Below are 19761 nucleotides of genomic sequence, written 5' to 3'. Positions count from 1 at the left end.
GCATATGACTTCAATTTTTTTAATTTGTAGAGGCTTGTTTTGTGACCTAACGTGATCTATTCTGAAGAATGTTTCATGTGTACTTGAAAAGAATGTGTATTCTTCTATTTTAGGATGCAATGTTCTAAATAGGTCTGTTAAATCCATCTGGTCCAGTGTGTCATTCAAAGCCACTGGTTTCTCATTGATTTTCTGTTTAGATGATCTGTACTTTGATGTAAGTGGTATGTTAAAGTCCCCTACTATTGTTGCATTATTATCAATTAGCTCCTTTATGTTTGTTATTAACTGCTCTATGTGTGTGGGTGCTCCTATGTTGGGTACATAAATATTTACATTATTATACCTTCTTGTTGGATTGTCTCCTTTATTATTATATAGTGTCCTTCTTTGACTCTTGTAACAGTCTTTGTTTTAAAGTCTATTTTGTCCAATATAAGTATTGCTACTCTAGTTTTCATTTGACATTCATTTGCATAATACATGTTTCTCCATCCTGTCACTTTTTATCTGCAGGTGTCTTTAGGTCTAAAATGAGTCTCTTATAGGCAGCATATTCATGGGTCTTATTTTTTTTTTAATTTTTTTAATTTTATTTACGATAGTCATACAGAGAGAGAGAGAGAGAGAGAGAGAGGCAGAGACATAGGCAGAGGGAGAAGCAGGCTCCATGTACCGGGAGCCTGATGTGGGATTTGATCCTGGGTCTCCAGGATCGCGCCCTGGGCCAAAGGCAGGCGCCAAACCGCTGTGCCACCCAGGGATCCCTTTATTTTTGTACCCATTCTTCACCTTGTCTTTTCATTACAGCATTTAGTCCATTTACATTCAAAATAATTATTAATAGATATGTACTTATTGCCTTTTTATTGGCATTTACTGTTTAGATATTGTTTCTGAAGTTTTTCTCTGATGCTTTCTTATATTTCTCTCTTTCATATATTGCTGATTTTATTTAGTGATATATTTGAATTTCTTTTTCTTTATACTTTGTATATTCATTAGTGGTTTTTGATTAGTGGTTACCATTAGGCTTGCACATAACCTCTTCTGCATATAGCAGTCTATATTAAGTTGATGGTCATTTAAATTTGAACACATTCTTTTCTCCTCTACTCTCCACATTTTAGGTAAATGTTATTATATATTATATCCTTTTACTTTTTGAGTTGACTGATTTTTTACAAAAATAATCATTTTTACTACTTTTTTGTTTCCTACCTTTATGCTGTCACTTTAGTGCTCCTTTCCCCTCAAAGAGTTCCCTTTAAAATGTCTTGCAGGGCTAGCTTGGTGATCATGAACTCCTTTAGTTTTCATGTGTTTGGGAAACCCTATCTTTCCTTCTATTCTGAATGAAAGCTTTGCTGGGTAGAGTATTCTTGGCCACAGATTTTTCCCATTCTGCCCTTTGAATATATCATGTCACTGCCTTTTAGCTTGCAAAGTCTCTGCTGAAAAATCTTCTGCTAGCCTTAGAGGTCTTCCCTTGTACACTACTGCCTCTTTTTGTCTTATGGCTTTTTAAATTGTTCCTTTATCACTATATTTTGCCAATTTAATTATAATATGTCTTAGTGTGGGTCTGCTTTTGTTGAATTTGTTGGGAGTTCTCTGTTCCTCCTGGATCTGAATATCTGTTTCCTTCCCCAGACTGGGGAAGCTTTCCACTATTTTCTCTTCAAATAAATTTTCTGCCCCCTTTTCTCTCTTCTTTTTCTTCTGGGATTCCTAAAATACAACTGTTATTACACTTGATGAAGTCACTGAATTGCCTAAGTCTATTTTCATTTTGCATAATTTTTTTCTCTCTTTTGTTCAGCTTGATTACTTTCCATTAATCTTCCAAGTCACTAATGCATTCCTCTGTTTCTTCTATCCTGCTCTTTATTCCATCAAGCATGCTTCTCATTTCATTTTTTGAATCCTTTTATCTCTGCTTTGTTATTCCTCATCTCTGTGTTAAGGGTCACACTTATGTCTTTCACTCTTATTTCAAGTCCAGTGAATATCCTTATGATCATTACTTCAAATTTATTATATGGCATGTTGCTTGCATCTGTTCTGTTTAGATCTCTGGCCATGGCCTTGTCCTGTTCTTTCATTTGGATAAATTTCTGTTTTCTCACTTTGTCTGCCTCTCTGCGTATGTTTCTATATGTTAAGAAAGTCAGCTATATCTTCTGCTCCTGAAAGTAGTTACTTTATAAAGAAGAGGTCCTGGAGTGCCCAGGAGTTCATTGTCCCCTATTCACCAAAAGCTGGCACTTCAAGAGAGTATCCTATGTGTGTTTTTATGCTATGCTGTTGTATCTGAATCACTTTTCCTTTCAGTACCCTCTGACTGCCTAGTGTGGGCTGTGCTTGTTCTCTGTGCTGTTAGTGGGACCTAAACAGACCAGTTCTGGCATACCCACTGGGAACTTGGGAGTGGGGCGGCAGTGTTAACAAAATTTGCACTGTGCCACTAATCCTATGCTAGATCCCAAAAGGCACTGCAGAGGCTGGAGGCTATGCACCAGAGTACCCAGGAGGCAAGGCTGAATGTGGCATGCAGTGATAGCTGGGCATGGCCAGGCCCATTGCATTAAGAATGGGTGTGGCATGGTGGCTGGACACTGCATGCAGTGCAGGGCAGCAACACTGCACCGAGTGGTTGGGTGGGGTGTGGGGAGGGCACACATGCAGCTTTAACAAAATTTGCCTTAACCCCAGGGCCTGAGGTAGCAGGCTTAAAGTCGGTGAATCCTTAGGACAACTTAGCATAGCACACGACTAGCAGATTAGGTAGCAAGTATCTGTGCAGCTCCACCTCCTGGAGATGGCCCTGTGTTTATGCTGGGGGTATGGGGAAAGAAAATGGCACCTGTCCCTCATTTTCAGAGAAGTCCCCTAACACACTCAGAAATCAGTATAAACAGATATGTCTCCTGTTTGGCCCCTGTGTTGTGTGAACTGCTCTTTTTATGTTGCCTCTCCACTCTTCTATGCCAGTCTTTTCTGTTGTCTTTTTAAGAACAGCAAGTCGGCTATCACTTGCCCTCTAGGCTATCCCAGTGCTAAGTCAGTTGACTTTTAAAGCTCCAGGCTCCAAGTCCCACTGGTTTTACAAACTCACAAAATTCAACCCCTCTGGTTTTTAAAGCCAAATGTTATGGGGATTAATTTTCCCTGTGTAAGCTCCCTGGTGTGAGAGCCCATTGCTCAGCCTTCTCTGTGTACACACAACTCCCTGCCTCCTGTGGGCAGGCACCCTGCCCTCTACCTTTCTGACTTTCCTAAACTTTCAGACAGAGCTTCTTTTCTATATTTACATTCTGTCAGTCTGAATTGCTTTCCAGTTCATTGGCTTGGAGGTGGATGATATTTAGTTGTAAACATGGGATGAGGTGAGTTCAGGGTCCTCCTACTCTGCCATCTTGCCAAGCCCCCCATCTTACCTATATTTTTTAAGGCCTCTTTTACCCTTTTTAGTTGTTAACCACCTTTTGGTAGTTTAATAATTCTTTATTTTTAAAAAAAGATTTTATTTATTCATTCATGACAGACACAGAGAGAAAGAGGCAGAGACACAGGCAGAGGGAGAAGCAGGCTCCATGCAGGGAACCCGACGCGGGACTCGATCCTGGCTCTCCAGGATCACGCCCCAGGCCAAAAGTGGCCCTAAACCGCTGAGCCACTGGGGCTGCCCTAATAATTATTTAGATTAAATTACTGGTGTGATTTCTATTTCCTGATTGGACCATGATCAATTCACTGACACAGAGAGTTTCTGAAAAACTAAATTGACGTACTCCATGTAATAATGCAAATAATATCAATGCCTGACACTAAGTATTAATTAATCCAGTTGTTATTCACTATGATGATATCTCTACAAAACCATGGGTGAAAACCCTTAAATAAGGGTTTACCTATAAAGGTACATCACAGTAAGAAAATATAGGAAATATAGGAAAATATATGGCTTGCTTTCAATTCTACCACTTTCCCTAAAAATGAACTCAGAAGAATGTCTGACCTTTGAACAGGAACGTCAGCAGAATGCTATAGTGAAAGTAGAATTGTATATGGAGTCACACGATCCAGATCTGAAATTAGAAAACCTGAAATCCAGCATTTTGATGTCCCTGGCTCTGGTTTTCTTTTTCAATATTCCTCTGGCTATTCTGGGTCTTTTCTGATTCCACACAAATCTTAAGATTATTTGTTCCAACTCTGTGAAGGAAGTCCATGGTATTTTGATAGGGATTGCACTTAACATGTAAATTGCCTTGGGTAGCATAGACATTTTCACAATATTAATTCTTCCAATCCATGAGCATGGAATATTTTTCCATCTCTTTGCGTCTTCCTCAATTTCTTTCAGAAGTGTTTTGTAGTTTTTAGGGTATAGATCCTTTACCTCTTTGGTTACGTTTATTCTTAGGTATCTTATGCTTTTGGGTGCAACTGTAAATGGGACTGACTCCTTAATTTCTCTTTCTTTAGTCTCATTGTTAGTGTATAGAAATGCCACTGATTTCTGGGCATTGATTTTGTATCCTGCCACATTGCCGAATTGTTGTATGAGTTCTAGCAATCTTGGGGTGGAGTCTTTTGGGTTTCCTATGTACAAGATCATGTCATCTATGAAGAGGGAGAGTTTGACTTCTTTCAAGACAGTGTGGTACTGGCACAAAAACAGATACATAGATCAATAGAACAGAATAGAGAACCCAGAAACTAATATTCGACAAAGCAGGAAAGACTATCCACTGGTAAAAAGACAGTCTCTTCAATAAATGGTGCTGGGAAAATTGGACAGCCATGTGCAGAAGAATTAAACTAGACCATTCTCTTACACCATACACAAAGATAAACTCAAAATAGATGAAAGATTTAAATGTGAGACAAGAATCCATCAAAATCCTAGAGGAGAACATAGGCAACACCCTTTTTGAACTTGGCCACAGCAACTTCTTGCAAGACACATCTATGAAGGCAAGGGAAACAAAAGCAAAAATGAACTATTGGAACTTAATCAAGATAAAAAGCTTCTGCACAGCAAAAGAAACAGTCAACAAAACTACTAAAAGACAAACCTACAGAATAAGAGAAGATATTTGCAAATGACATATCAGATAAAGAGTTAGTATCCAAGCTCTATAAATAACTTATTAAACTCAACAGCAAAGAAACAATCTAATCATGAAGTGGGCAAAAGACGAACAGAAATTTCACCAAAGAAGACATAGACATGGCCAACAAGCACATGAGAAAATGCTCCGCACCACTTGCCATCAGGGAAATACAAATCAAAACCACAATGAGATACCACCTCACACCAGTGAGAATGGGGAAAATTAACAAGACAGGAAACCACAAATGTTGGAGAGGATGTGGAGAAAGGGAAACCCTCTTGCACTGTTGGTGGGAATGTGAACTGGAATAGTCCCTCTGCAAAACTGTGTGGAGGTTCCTCAAAGAGTTAAAAAATAGAACTACCCTGTGACCCAGCAATTGCACTGCTGGGGATTTACCCCAAAGATACAGATGCAATGAAATGGCAGGACACCTGCACCCCAATGTTTATAACAGCAATGTCCACAATAGCCAAACTGTGGAAGGAGCCTTGGTGTCCATCGAAAGATGAATGGACAAAGAAGATGTGGTCTTTGTATACAATGGAATATTACTCAGCCATTAAAAGGACGAATACCCACCATTTGCTTCAACGTGGATGGAACTGGAGGGTATTATGCTGAGTGAAATAAATCAATCAGAGAAGGACAAACATTATATGGTCTCATTCATTCGGGGAATATAAAAAATAGTGAAAGGGAATAAAGGGGAAAGGAGAGAAAATGAGTGGGAAATATCAAAGAGGGAGACAGAACATGAGAGACTCCTAACTCTGGGAAACAAACAAGAGGTAGTGGAAAGGGAGGTGGACGGGGGGAAGGGGTGACTGAGTGATGGGCACTGAGGCGGGCACTTGATGGGATAAGCACTAGGTTTATGCTATATGTTGGCAAATCAAACTCCAATAAAAAAAATATGGGAAAAAAAGAAATTAGATATCCATGTCTATTGAACCATGACCAAAACCAATTTACCCATCACATCCCTGCTTTTTTCCCTGTATGATGTGGTGATAAACATACCTATCTCAGGGTTTTCTAAGGCTTCAATGACAAAAATATATGAAAAGACATTATATTTTACTAGTGCTATTATTAAAGGTATCTGTTGCTGCCTTTATGCCTATAGTGTTGCCAAAGTCCTTGACAATGGTATTAAATATTTATTATTATTCTATAACTACTAGTCAATAGCTTATTGTGTGCCAGGTCCTTATGAATTATTTCATTAACTATCACAGCCCTACTGTACAAAAGCATCTTTGTTGTCATCCTTCATGCCTATTAACCTCACACCTCACATTCAATCCAACAGTGAATCTAAAATCTACCATCATAATACAGTCAGACTCTGTCCACTTCTTAGGACCTCCACTCCACCATCCTGGTCTAAGAGACTGCCTTCACTCCCTGGATTCCACAATTGCTTCCTAATTGGCTTTTCAGCTTCTGCCATTCCTCCACCTGCCACTAGCATGCACTCCACCCATTTTATACTCAAAACAATATCCATAAGATCCTTTAAAAATTTAAATGATGTCATGTCACTTTTCTACTCATAACTCTTCAATGGCCTGCCATCCTGTAAACTTAGAATAAAGCAAAACCCCTATAATGGCTTACTGACCTTTCACAATATACTACCATATGTTACTTTTCTGACTTTATCACTTATTCTCCATTTGTTCCCCATAGTCCATTCATGCTGGCCTCCTTCCTGTTCATAGAACATGCCAGGCAGAGCCCTGCCTCAGACCTTTGCACCTATCTGCTCTTACATTGGCCAAGAACACTCTTCTCCCAGATGACCTTCCATCTTACTCACTTGCCTCTTTCAGGTCTCTATTTAAAGGCTGCTTTCTCAGCAGCCCGTCCTGACTTCAGTTGTAGTTATTCAGCACCCCCAGTGCAATACTTTCTCTCTCCTTTTCTCTATTTTACTCCATATTAATTGTCACTATCTGACAGCTATGTCAGATACAATATACTTATAGTACACTTACGAGTTAGGATTCCTTATTTTGCAAATAATAAAAGCACAATTCAAGTTGGATTAAACAAAAGGGAATCTGTTTATCAAGTAACTAGAAATTCTAGAGGTAGGACAAGCTTTGGAAGTATATGATCAAGCTCAGTCTTTATTTCCTAGCATTCGCTTTCTACTTCTGTGTACAGGCTTTATCTTCCAGTAAAAAAGTTGCTACAGAATTTTAGACTTTTCACCTGTATACAATACTAACCTGGATGTATCTTATGCAAATGAGCTGCACATCACTCTGATAGGACCAACCTTAACCAATCACAGAGGCCAGTACAATGTCATGCACTGATCGACTTTGGCTCATGTCATTGCTCATCCCTGAACCATCTTTGTGGCAAGGGATACTATGTCAAATACAGGCTAAACACAGAGCTGGGGATGATGTTAAGCCTACTCCCAGGGAGCAGGATAAGTGCTGGAAAAGCAAGTATAATATCCGTAACAGCACTATACTGTGTACAGTACCTAATTAGAGAAAACTGCATCTCAAAGATCAAGTGACACAGCCAGTAAGTGGTAGAGCCTGTACTCAAAGCCAACACTGCCAGTTAAACTACATCTCAGTGATCACACATCAACATTAACATTAACTCCTCATAATCCCTGATATTTTCTCTCTATTAAAGAGGACATGTGCTTAAACGAGTTGATCAAAAGCAAATGTTCAGGCAATTGGATAAACATTAAGGGTATTCATAAGGAATAGAAAGATTTCTTCCCTCCTCACACTTTTTACCACTTTCTCTCATTCTCAATGGAAAACAGTGTAGTGTGTCTTCTGGCATAGTAACACTTCAAGGTCGTGCTATGAAATAGAGTACAATTTAGTAAGAGCAAAGTTGATTTTCCTCATACATTCACCATTCTGATTAACTTCAAAAAGCTTTAAATCTGGTAGGTGAGATTTATTCTTGTCCTCCCAGAATTATCTTGAGACCTTCTCAGACTCCTCTGAGGGAGTCAAGACCTAGAAATGAAAAGAGAAAGGCAGAAAACAGTGGAGGCAACCAATGTGAGGTGAATATCTCTTGCATCGAAGTCTGCTTTTGTATGAACTGATGGGAACCTCAATGCAGCATCCTCAGAATTCTATTTGTGTTCCTGACCCACTGGTATTAATTGTTTTCCTTCTGGTACCTGCACTCCCTTTCAGCATCATAGAGATATGAGCCAATGCTTGTCACTCAGGCCACCTAAAATTCTTTCTTAAACAGCATCATAAATGAGGTATATTTGTTTACCTGGAATTTTTTTTCCTTAGGTTTTTCTTGAAGGCAAACAACCAGAACCACAAGCAGTTTTACAAAAGAAAAGCAGTATTCCTTCCAGTTTTATTTTTATAGCCTGCTTGTTTTTAGGGCCAGAGAATTCAGCAGGTTGAGATACTCAGGGTGGATGGCAGTCACAATCATTATCCAAAGGCAAAACTGGTATCTCAGAACCTATCAGGCTGTAGCTATAGTTTATTTTTTCAAATGATAGTACCCTATTCAGACATATATATACAAGGATTATCTGCTACTTCTATGCTGATTAATACAGCTTTAAAAGGACTTTTTTTAGTTTTCTCTGACAATCTTAGCATTTGTCCACCTAACGAACCTAATGTCAGGTGCAAAATGCAGAAGTTGAACCCTGAACTCCCTTCCCTGGAATCATATGATTTTCACATCTGCATTAAAAGTGGATCTGTTTTTAAGCAGAGTAAGCATTGAAAGGGAAATGCATTTTGTGTTTGATGTTTGAAAGTATAGTCAAGAGAAGGGCACACTTACTTCAAATGAGTTTAGGTTTACAGCATCTTTCTAGATCAATTATTGAAGGAATCATTCATAAAGTGAAATTTTAAGAGCTGCTTAAAGAAAATGAAGGCAAGTATTAAGAAGTAGGTGAACTAAAATTTATGCCAGTATCATATTACTTACTTAGATGTGTTAACTTACTTAATTTAACAAAAATATTATGAAGTAAATATATCCCCCAAAAGAGAAATCTTTGGGTTATGAAGGACAAATGTGCTACCCAAATAATAGAGATAAATTCTAACCGAGTTTCAACGGGACTTAAAAGCCAGTGAGTACAGATAAGTATTTCCCAAAGTATGTTTCAAAGAACAATAGTGCCACAGAAAGTTGAAAACCAATACTTTCAAATCTGAACAAATGTGTAAAACAAAGTTAGTTATTCTTTTAATTGCAAGATGAGACATTCATATACTAATTGTGGTGTGTATCTTTAAGACAAGATACAGTTGTACAGCATTTCCAGAATTCATTTGACCATTGAAACCCTTTGCACAAGCATCTTGGGATACTAGTATGTGTTCCATGGAATATTTTTTGAGACACAGTCTGACTCTCTGCACTAGCACTCACAAATAGAATCAATATTAACATTAGAAGCTCAGATGAGCTTTTATGCTTAGAAGTTTTCATTAAGCTTTGCATATATAGATCAATGAGGATCAAGTGCATCAATAGAAAATATGCTAGCCCACGTTCTTGCTGTCTATCACACAGTATAGTGGACCATTTTAAGCCAAATAGACAAAATGGTTCACTTGCCAAAATAAATAAGAACATGCACCAAAGGCCCATAGTATAGCAAAGTGAAATAAAATTCTTGCCAACTCAACCTTTGCAACGAAGAAAAAGAGAAGGAAATATGATGGTGGTAAATAGCTCTATCAAAGAGCTTTTAGGAAAGGGATTTTATAAATTTTCTATTGTAAATAATGTACAATAAAGTAAGCTATTTGATCTTTTCCAATGATTTTAACTGAAGAACTGTAATCCTAGGGGACAGTGTTGACAGATAATTGTCCATCAAGATCTTGGTAGTCATTATATTCACCAGTGTGTGCTTGAGGTCTGAATAGAACATGACTTACACAAAGCAAATCCCACAGCATCCTTTACTGAATCAAAAGCTAGCTAGGTTTTAAAACTGAATTGCCAGAAGGTACAATGATAATCATTTCAATTTTGAGATATGGGGATAGTTTACAATTCAAGCAAGTGGTTTTATATACATACACATACGTGCATGTCTGTTTACATATAGGTTTATATACATATAAATGTTGTGTGCATGCACATATATTCTGATTTCTTTCTCTCCCTTCTTCCTTTTACCCTGAAATTCCTATAAGACCTCAAGCTGGCCCTTATTAATGGAAGCTGATGTTTTCAATTGTCCATAAATTTCTCATCTTGAATGAGGTTATTCTGAATTATTTCTCATAGGCTGTGCACTACAGTTGAGCTTTACAGACTTGGATTTGATTCCAAGTCACAACACACAATAGTTATGAGAACCTCATTCAAGTTATTTAACTTTTTAAGATTCAGTTTCCTCTTCTGTAAAATAGACTTGCTCTGAATATGAAATTATATGTTATTGTAAAGTATGCAGCAGAATTTGAGCATATAAGAAATGGTAGCTATTATTAAGTTCTGGTGTTGCGAACATGAAACCCATCTAACATTGACAAAGGAAATCTACAGTACTGTACTATTCTTCTCAAACGTTTCCACAGAGGTATCTTTAACAGCAAAGAACAGTAACTTATGTCCCACCATTTACATTCCCAAGGCATTTGAGTTCTTAGGCCCAACACAGAAAAATGAAGACATTTCTTTAGTGTGTTTTCATCTTCTAAAACTATGTAAATTTTGTTTTATATTCAATAATATCTCCTTGTTTAATTTAATATAAAAATACTTTCAAATCACTTACCACTAAGGAAAATTAATGGTTGTAGAAGACACCAAGCAGCCAATAACAAAGTTTGAGAAGTTTAAAGAGCCTGTATTAGGTCATACAATCAGTTTGTAGTAAATTCCCCTTCACTGTAAGCCTAGAATATTATGGCTTGGCTGTGTTCTACCATTTCGTAACTAAATATTTATTGAAGGCTGCCATGACTGTGCTCAGAGAATCTGGGTAAGCCTAGCAAAAGCCTTTCTCATTAAGGGTTTTAATGAGAAGGGTGGTGGGTTGAAACAGCATCATAATAAGTAGAATAAAAATCATAGTCAAGAGGAAAAAGAACAGTTATGCAAGAACCTTGAGTCAAGTAGAAAATAATGAGGTCAAAAGAGAAGTTAAGCATCAAGAAATGGATCACGGCAAGCAAACTGGGAAGGAGGTTACAAATGATAGGTTTTCATATTGACTATGTAGTATGGGAACAAGTAAACTAGGGTAATGCTTATCATGAACATATGATTATGCAAGGTGCCAGAATCTATGCAAGCCAGAAAGGCAAGGTCTTTATCCCTTAAAAATCTAACGATTTTAAATGAGACAACAAAGACAAACATAAATATTTTATCTTTTCTCTGTTTTAGAATACAATATTAAAATAGCTACCACCTACTGAACTAGTACCAGGCATCAGGCCCTTTTCTAAACATTTCATAAGCATTAACTCAGTTAATCTTTACCAAAAGTGGATATAATTAATTATCTCATTTTACTGATCTAGAAATAAGCTTAAAGAGGTTAAATAACTTGCCCAAGATAGTATATCTAATAAGTAGAAGAGTCAAGCTCAGGTAATCTAGTTCAGTATCCTTATACTTCACCACCAAAACATCATGCAATTAGAAAGTGGAATACAGACTAATAAAAAAAAAAAATGAGGTCTCAGGGATTGGAGGCTGAAATATCCTAGACAAGAATGGTATATTTGTCAGAGACTTTCAGTGCAAGGGGAGGAACACAACTAAAAATAGTTTAAGCACAAAAGGATGAATTAATCCATGAAACTAATTAATTCAGAGGTTGCTAGGTTCAGACAAAATTGGATCAAGTAATGCAAATTATATTATTAGTTCACTCTCTCTTACTTGCCCCATCTCTCAGGTTTGATTTTCTCTGTGTATTATTCTAATTCTATCATGTTACAAATTTACCCATGGATTTCTTCAATGCATCCAAGGAAGTTGGCCCATCAAAAAGCCCATCAGGAGCAGCCTGGGTGCCTCAGCGGTTTAGTACCACCTTCAGCCCAGGGCCTGATCCTGGAGACTTAGGATCGAGTCCCACATCAGGCTCCCTGCATGGAGCCTGCTTCCCCCTCTGCCTGTGTCTCTGCTTCTCTCTCTCTCTCTCTCTCTCTCTCTCTCTCATGAATAAATAAATAAAATATTTAAAAAAAAGCCCATCAAAGTCTATAATGCCCCATCCCAAAAACCCATAGAAAAAAGAATGTCTGTCTCCAACACCCATATGTACATCCCAGGGAAGGATTATGATTGACTCTGCTTAGATCCCCCAAACAAATTATTCTGGCCAAAAAAAAAAAAAAAAAAATGGAGAATTAAGCTGGGTCAGGCCTAAGTGACAATGGATGCCCAGACATGAGCGTTTTTTTTATAATAGGGGAAAGGAGCAGAGGGATAAGAGAAAAAGTGTTCTGTTAGCTAGAAACAATAGCTAGTAATAAAGTCCATTACAAATGGCATATAGAATTTGCTTGTCTTGAGTCATGGGACAAAATGGCAGACCTAGTAGTTTGGCTGGGCTGAGACAGGCAATTGACTTTCAAACTAGCCCAAATAACAATCATAGTGATTTCAAGAGTAAGCAATTGTATACCACTTTACCGTTGAAAAGCATTTTCCACACATTACTTCCTTTGAAAAAAATGATCCACTTTCCTTTCACTTTTGCCAGAGATGGGTTCTCATTTGCTGTCATCTCTTCAGAGATTTACTCTAAGAAATATTGATTAAAATGTCTAATGTTTTACTTCTCCAAAACTAGCTTTATAGGATATGGATGATATAAACACTCCAGAAGCTACACTGTTTAGCTTTGATCTCAGCAACTGTCCTTTTAACACGCTACTATGTACCTCTCACATCTGAAGCTACTCTCACCAAGCCATTAGTCAACATTTAAGAATCTACTGGGTAATGCCCTCTTGATAAAGCTAAAGTAAAATTTTTTAATGTTCCAAATAGGACCCATTAGTCTCGGCATATAAACTCACGCATGCTATAAATGTAATGTTGAGACTATAAAAAGAGTGCTGACGTCAAAACTATTTTAAATTTATAATGTTTACATAAAGTATCTCAACATGGAAAATTAAAGTAAACTACAGGCATAGATACCAGGAAAATGTTCAGCATGCTTTGGGTAGTTAACACAGATCAACAACACAAGTAAAATGATATATTTACTCAGTGTGGATGATGACTGCTTCTTTCCTCAAGTCCACATTAGCTACTTGACTGCTCTGGCTCATGCAGAGCTGGCACCTCCTCTGCACCACCCCTTTCACCTCTTGGTAGTTGGAAATTAAGCTGTTGTCATTTCTGGAAGGAAACTTGCCAGCAGATCAAGCAGGAAGTGCAGTAGGAGGTGGAAGAATGGGTGACATTGGGCAACAAAGTGGCCACACCTGAGCATGGTTCTGGTTGGTGAGAATCCTGCAAGTCACTCCTAGGACCTCAACAAAACCAAGGTACCTACAGAGGTGGGAATAAAAAATGAGACAATTGTGAAACCAGTGTCAATTTCAGAGGAAGAACTGTTGAATTTAATCAATAATCTAAATAATGATAATGTAGATGGCCTCCTTGTTCAGCTGCCTCTTCCAGAGCACACTGAGGAGAGAAAGATCTGCAATGCTGTTTCTCCAGACAAGGTTACTGATGGCTTTCATATAATTAATATAGGAGGAATGTGTTTGGATCAGTATTCCATGTTATTGGCTACCCCATGCAATGTCTGGGAAATAATTAAATGAACTAGCATCCCAACTCTAGGGAAGAACATGATTGTGGCTGGAGGTCAAATGTTGGAATGCCCATTGCAATTCTATCACACACAGATGGAGTGCATGGATATCCTGGAGGCAATGCCATTGTTCTATATCTCATCAATACACTCCCAAAGAACTGAAGAAACATACAATTCTTACAGACATTATGGTCTCTGTTGCAGACAGTCCAAATATGATCACAGAAGATATGATCAAGGAGGGAGCAGTAGTCACCCATGTGGGAATAAATAGAGTTCAAGATCCCCTAATGGCTAAATCCAATCAGTTGGAAATGTGGATTTTGAGTCAGAAGGAAAACCAGTTACATCACTCCAATCCCTGGGGGTGTTGTTCCCATGGCAGTGGTGATGCTAATGAAGAATAATTATTGCTGAAAAAAAGGCACCGAGGCTTGAAGAGTGGGAAATACTGAAGCCTAAGGAGTAGCAACTAATTAACTGTTGTGTCTTCCGTCATGAACAACATGCCAAGAGAGTTTAAGAGGCAAAACAGGCCAATAGAAATGCAATGTTTTTTCATTTATTTTACTGAAATGATTTAAAATGATGTTTTATATTTACCAGAAGCTTAAACAGGTGGGTGTTTGTGCACATAGCTCTGCAGTACTTCACCATGGAGCACACTGGTATCATGATGGGTGATGTGACCCAGTCAAGAGAAGCTACTAACCTACTGATAAACATGGAGGACATTGTCACATTGAAAATGGATGCCGACCTTCATCAAGTCACTTCAGTTAAAATCTGCCTTTTCTTGGATTGTAGTTCCCAAATGCTATTCCAATAAGACATTGATACTCACTTTAGGTTCCAAACCTTTCATGTTCAACTGGTCTACCCAAAGGAAAAAGTTGCTAGAGAAAATTAGGGAAAAGGTGAAAAAGGAAGAAATGAAAATTGAGTAGAAAAAAAATTACTCTAATTTTTATATATTGTATGTAAAGACTACCTGTTAATGATATCCTGAGCTGTTACTTCATGGCTTAATCACTGGGAAAATGTTCAGGGTTGTTCCACATAGTGTTAGCCTAATTTTGTGTGTGTTACATTCATGAGGTTTTCCCATTTTATTCTAGGATTTAAAGGCTTTTGTTATAGATTGTGTATATTATCATAATTGGCTTTTTCTATACCCTTAAACTTCATTGTTATATCTTTGTACTGATGGAGGTGTCCATATGATTGCCTTGGCATATCCTGAAACCTATTTTTGATAAACAAAACTTGGCCTTGATAATCATTAGAGCATCTTGTATAAGTATGCAACTTACTTTTCCACCAGAGACTTGTCAGTAGCTGCCTGCTTTTCTCTGATGTACCTGTTGGCTTTCCCCAATGGGTTTTTGAGAACTTGAGTTAATACTGAAGTTAATCAGACTTTCTAATTAAAAGAGGGTCTTTTTGGTATTTGCTTCACAGTTGTTATTTTAAAGCTACTCACTTTAAAGTAAGTATTATTTTAAATAAAACACGTCTGGTTGGTGTGGGGATTAAAGATATATTTAGTTAGTTTAGGAACAAATTTTTTTTGAGAGCTTGCTATGGACCAGGCACTGTGCTTAAAACCCTGATGTTTATAGCAGCAATGTCCAATAGCCAAACTATGGAAGGAGCCTCGGTGTCATCGAAAGATGAATTGATAAAGAAGATGTGGTCTATGTATACAATGGAATATTACTCAGCCATTAGAAATGACAAATACCCACCATTTGCTTCGATGTGGATGGAACTGGAGGGTATTATGCTGAGTGAAGTAAGTCAATCAGAGAAGGACAGACATTATATAGTCTCATTCATTTGGGGAATATAAAAAATAGTGAAAGGGAATAAAGGGGAAAGGAGAGAAAATGAGTGGGAAATATCAGGAAGGGAGACAGAACATGAGAGACTCCTAATGCTGGGAAACAAACTAGGGGTGGTGGAAGGGGAGGTGGGCGGGGGGTGGGGGTGACTGGGTGATGGGCCCTGAGGTGGGCATTTGATGGGATGAGCACTGGGTGTTATTCTATATGTTGGCAAAATGAACACCAATAAAAAATAAATTTATAAAAAAATAATTAATTAAATTAAAAATGTAACTTTTCCCATTCAAAAAAAACTGGGCATAAAAACATAAATAATATCTCTGTACTTGAGGCACTTAATATTTAGAGGGGAACAACAGGTACACATAGTGGCAATTTAACAGGGTATCTTCTGAGCAAGAGGAATACTCAGGGAATTAAGGAAGACTCAGGGTACTGAGAGAGTACAAAGAAAAGGGAAACTGACCTAGTTTGGATATTAGGTATAGGCTTCCTAGAAATTATAATGCCTGAGTTGAGTTCTAAAAGAGAGGTAAGAATATTCATGTGAAGGAAAGTAAGAGGAACATTCAAGACAAAAGGAAAAAAGTGAACAAATGTGGAAAGGTGGAATAGCATGAGGTATGCTAAGACAAACACACAGTTCCAATCTAAGTGTGAATTATAAGGCATGAAGTTGGGGGAGATGAACTGAAGAAGTAGTGTTATGGACTAAATGTTTGTGTCCCCCAAAACATCTGAAGCTCTAACCTCAAATGTGATAATATTAGGAGGTGAGGCCTTTCAGTGGTAATTAGGTTTAGATGAGGTCATGAGGATGGACCCCTGCTGCTAGGATTAGTGCCTCCATAAGAAGAGGAAAAAACACCAGAGCTTCCTCTATCCACCATGTGAGGACACAGCAAGAAGATGGCCATCTGCAAAGTAGGAAGAGGGCCCTCACTGGAAACCAAATCTGCCAGCACCTTGATCTTGGAACTCCTAGCCTCCAGAACTGTGAGAAATAAATGTCTGTTGTTTAAGCCACCCAATTCATGGTATTTTGCTAAAGTAGACCAAGCCAAGTGAGACAAGTAGGTAGGAATAAGTTCATGAAAGACCCCAAATACCTCATTCCACTTTACTTTGTAAGCAATGGGAAGTCACTGAAGGGTTGTAAGGAGAAGTCAAGGTCAGAGTTGTATTCAGATAAGTAACTGACAACTTTGCTGAAGATGAGTATAAATCATACAGCAGAGTCACCCATGAAAAGACTATTATAGTTAGTCAAGGAGAGAGGGGTTTACAGCTTGTAGTGGTATAAACAAATTTGTAGGAAGAGATAAAAATAATCAGATTGTGGTAATTATTGTGTATGCAGTGAATGGGCTAGTGAAGAGTCAAGAGTAGTACCTGAGTATTACACCTAGAGAAATGGGTAGATGGTAATAAAAAATAAAGGATATCAGGAATACAAGAAGAGGAACATGATGGGGTACAAATTGAAGAGGAAGAAGACACATCTTTGACATGTAATCTTTATCCTGCCTGCAGAATATCTATGTATATCCAGCAAAAAAATGGTTTTGAGCTTCACTCTCAATGGAGAGGGAGAAATGTAAATTTGTATAACATGAGAGACAAAGAGATTTCTTAAGCTTCTAGAGGATAAAGAAGAAAACTCATGTAAATAATCAGAAATTATAATAGCTTTAGACCTCTTAAAAACAAGACTGAAATTTCAAAGACAATGAACTTGAAGACTGTGGTCCTAAGTCTCATTCGCAGTACCTGTAATTAAGTCTAGAGGGAGAGACAGGTCTTGAAAATAATTGTGGGATGTCAGACATTAAGGAGGTTGCACAATGAGACAAGCTCTGAGCCAAATGTTGGCAAACTGAATTTAAATAGAATTTAACAAAAAAAGAAAAAGGAAAAAAGAAAAAAATATATTTGTGGGTGTAGCTTTTGTCATATGAACTAAAATGAAATCTAATACACACAAATCCAATCAAATGTGAGAGCTGAATTGGCAAGAAAGCCACACCCTAAACTAAAAGACCTGAGACTATTGAAAGCCACATCCAGGGCTCTTAACTTGCTAGAGGCAGGAAGCAAACTATGAAGGCTGCTCAGGCACCAAAAGTGGCTATTCCAACACTCTCTCTTGAGAAATAGCCAAGGATAGAGATAGAAAAGGAAGAATGACTCAGAAGGCAGGGGAAATCTTATAGAAATAGAGTAAAAAAAAATTTTTTTAATTAAGGAAAAAAAAACACAAGGGGGAGAAAATCTAGGAAATTAGGGAACTAGTATACTGTAATAGGAGCTTCAAAGAAGGAAATTGGAATAAATGCAGAGGAGGAAATCACTGAAAAAAAAACTTAAGAACATTTCTCAGAATTCAAGGACATGAGCATACAGACTAAAGGACCTATCATATATACAGACAGACTCCTACTGAGGCATATCATCACATACTTTCAGAATATGAGAGGAAAGAGAAGATTCTACGAACTTTCTGAGAAGGAAAAAACAGCTTATATGAAAAGGATAGAAATCAGAATACCTTTTAGGCCTCTCACAGCAACACTGGAAACGAGAAGAGAGTGGGAAAATATCTATAAGATTATGAAAAAAAATATTATATCCAATCTACAGTACAATACTCAGGCAAACTATCAATAAAATGTGAGTATCAGGTGCCTGCAATTAATTAAACACAGTTGGTTGAGCGTCAGACTCTTGGTTTCAGCGCATGTCATGATCTCAGAGTTGTGAGACAAAGCCTCACTTTGGGCCCCACACTCAGCATGGAGTCTGCTTGAGATTCTCTCTCTCTCTCTCTCTCTCTCTCTCTGAGCCTCCCGCTCATGCTTGCTCTATCTCTCCTTCTCTCTCTCAAATAAATAAATAATAAATAAATAAATAAATCTTTTTAAAAATGTGAGAATAGAATATGATTATTTTTAGATATTCAAAGTCTGCAATACAGAGAGTAATTCAAGGAAAAGGAAGTTATGAAATATAGGAAACAGAACACTCAATACATGAGAGAGTCAAAGGGAATCCCAGGATAATGGTGAATGAAGACCCCAGGAAGACAGCAATATACCAGCTGCATAGAGGGCAACTGGTCCAGGTCTGAATAGTGTACACCAAGGTTAAACTTGCTGAGTATGTTATGATATCATTACCAAGATGTCTGAATGGGCCATATGCTGAGGACACTCATTACACCCTCCAAAAAGTTCTGCTTTTGCAAACTTCTGAGAACTGGAACCTGGCCAATGTGAATTTGAAATCTGAAATATAGAGTAGGATTATATTCCTATTAAAAATCACCACCTGGCTCACGACAATGAGCAATAATCCATTGTGGTGAGACCTACATCTTCCAAAACTAATTCTTGCCCACCTACCTTTCCAGGAATGCCTACATTCTCAGAGAAGCAAAAGCCAGATCATGAACTAGAAACTCTACTCAGGTTTTCTTCTGAAAGCCTGCATCTATCAATGGTGGTACTGCCCTTTCTGTCATAGCTAGGTTTGTACTCACTACTGTCTCTTTATAGTATCACCCTTCACATTCTTTTTACACAAAAATAATCATTGATAAAAATAATAAAATATCAAACAGAATAAAAGAGAAAAGGAAAACATCTGTAGGGATGTAGATCAATCTTATCATAATGGTATATTTTTCAGAGTCCAGTCAGCAAAACAGAAACTAATTTATTACATTGCAGACAAAGGAGCTTTTTTAACACAGGAGTTAGAAGCCTAAGAGAATGCAGAGGTAACACTAAGGGAAACCAGATGTAATAACTGCAGGAAAAAGCCACCATATCCTTGGTCTGAGCAACAAAAGGGAGATGGGGTTACCAGAATCCAGATACATAAAGGAGGTGTCTGGAGGCTTCAGACATTTATAGGGATGATCCCCATCTGTCTCATCTATACTTCTAAGGAGTCCCTGAGGCTGATTCTGGAACTGCCAAAAGAACATGGAGAC

At 37.8% G+C, this 19761-nt stretch overlaps 1 pseudogene; it reads left to right on the top strand.

Moving 5' to 3' along the window:
- Nucleotides 1-14337, top strand: part of LOC144283028 (bifunctional methylenetetrahydrofolate dehydrogenase/cyclohydrolase, mitochondrial pseudogene) — a 49902-nt pseudogene extending 35565 nt beyond the window's left edge.
- The last annotated feature ends 5424 nt before the right edge of the window (nucleotides 14338-19761 follow it).

This window comes from Canis aureus, chromosome 14 (genome assembly GCF_053574225.1).
Source record: "Canis aureus isolate CA01 chromosome 14, VMU_Caureus_v.1.0, whole genome shotgun sequence".
Classification (NCBI taxonomy): Eukaryota; Metazoa; Chordata; class Mammalia; order Carnivora; family Canidae; genus Canis; species Canis aureus.
The sequence above is the reverse complement of the archived record's forward strand: the minus strand, read 5'-3'. Positions and strand labels throughout refer to the sequence as shown.